The 1866-nt window shown below is 36.4% G+C and overlaps 1 non-coding gene across 1 annotated transcript; it reads right to left on the bottom strand.

Moving 5' to 3' along the window:
- Positions 1 to 1534: 1534 nt before the first annotated feature.
- Positions 1535 to 1660, bottom strand: LOC131902188 (U6atac minor spliceosomal RNA). The gene has a single exon (XR_009377029.1). It is a non-coding gene; the product is annotated as a U6atac minor spliceosomal RNA (small nuclear RNA).
- Between the last annotated feature and the right edge of the window lie 206 nt (positions 1661 to 1866).

The raw sequence follows: 1866 nt of genomic DNA, 5'->3' as shown, positions 1-1866 counted from the left end.
ACATATTTTGATTTGATATTTGCATATTTTTAGATGCTAACATAAATGATATTCATTTCAAATCCATTTATTCATGGTGGCATATATGAAAGTAACTTTGCACATCAACCTTGTATTCTGGAACCTTGGTATAAATCATTTGTCAGTTTCAGGAGGGATTTTGTTTGTTTTTCTTTGTGGCCATTGAGTGTGTCTCCTGGATTTTCTACATAGGTGAAATGATAAGATACATCTTCCTTCCCAATCTGTGTGTCTTTTACTTCCTTTAATTTGGACCTCCCTTAATATTATATATTTAACAATCATCCATTTCCTGCAAACTTTATGCTTTCATTTTTTCTTCAGCGCTGAATAGTCCATTTTATATATGTATCAGATTTTCATTATCCATTCATCTGTTGATGGACATCTAAATTAGTTCCATTTTCTTGCTATAGTAAATAGAGCAACAATAAACAAGGATGTGCAAATATCTCTATGGTGGGATATGGAGTTCTGGATATTTGTTCAAGAGTGGAATAGCTGGGTAGTATGGTAGTTCTGTTTCTAATTTTTGAAGTACCTCCAAGCTGGTTTCCATAATGGTTGTATTAATTTGCACTCTTCACCAGCAATAAATAATTGGATAATTGTTCTATGTCTTTTTTTCTCTGTCTTCTGGTACTTGGGAATGAATATAAGGCTCCATCTTTCTGTTTCCTTTACCTTGAACATTGGTCAGATTTCTTGATAGATAAGCCCATTGAGTGAGGTGGTATGTCAAAGTAGTTTTTATTTGCATTTCCTTGAAGACTGGGATGTTGAACACTTTAAAATAGTGTTTCTTTTGAAAACTACTCAATTTATTACTCAGATGTTGACTGAAAGTTATATTTCTTTGGTATCTAATTTATACAATTCTTTGTAAATCTGGATATAAACCTCTTGTCTGAAGTATAGCTTTGGAAGATGTTTTATCCCATTCTGTGGGCTGTCCATGTGTTTTCTTGATCGTTTTGTTTGCTGTGTAGAAACTTTGTAATTATATGTTGTCTCATTTCTTAATACTTGGGCTAGTTACTCTGCTCTTGAAATTCTGTTCAGAAATTTTTTGCCTAGCCCCAGTGTCTGGAAGGGTATTCCCTATGTTTCTGTCTGATAGTTTAGGAGTTTGGGGTTTTAAATTAAGTTATTTGATTAATTTCTTTCTTTTTTTCATTATTAAGAATTTTTTTTATTCATTTTACATATCAATCACATATCCCCCATCTTCCTCTTCCCTCCCCTCCAGCCTCCTCCCTCCAACCCCCCCCCCCATTTCCTCCTACAAGAAGGTATGGCCTCCCACGGGGATTCAACAGAACCTTGCACATTCAGTTGAGGCAGGTCCAAGCCCCTCCCCTTGCCTCAAGGCTGTGCAAGGTGTCCTACCATAGGTAGTGGGATTCAGAAAGCCAGCTCATGCACCAGGGATGGATCCTGATCCTACTGCCAAGGGACCCCTTAAGCAGATCAAGCTACACAACTGTCTCGCTTATGCAGAAGGCCTAGTCCAGAAAAACAGTGCTTAGATGCCATAAAGTAGGTGGCAATGCCTTAACCCTATGTGTGTTGTTAGTCCCAAGGGCCTCTTCCATCCTTGTCAAGGGGAGTGCTAATCTTCTTTCCTTTCATACAACACCTTTGATTAATTTCTAACTTGATTAATGTACAAGGTGAAAGATAGGAATCTTTTTATTTGATTGATTTTTTTTTTTTTTTTTTTTTTGTATATCATCTTTCCGTCTCGATTTCCTTAATTTCTTCCCTAACCACTATTATTTCTTGCCATTTACTGGTTTTGGGATTAGCTGCTTATTGTTTGTTTGAGGGCCTTGATGTGCTTCA

This window comes from Peromyscus eremicus, unplaced genomic scaffold, assembly GCF_949786415.1.
Source record: "Peromyscus eremicus unplaced genomic scaffold, PerEre_H2_v1 PerEre#2#unplaced_3623, whole genome shotgun sequence".
Taxonomy (NCBI): domain Eukaryota; kingdom Metazoa; phylum Chordata; class Mammalia; order Rodentia; family Cricetidae; genus Peromyscus; species Peromyscus eremicus.
The sequence above is the reverse complement of the archived record's forward strand: the minus strand, read 5'-3'. Positions and strand labels throughout refer to the sequence as shown.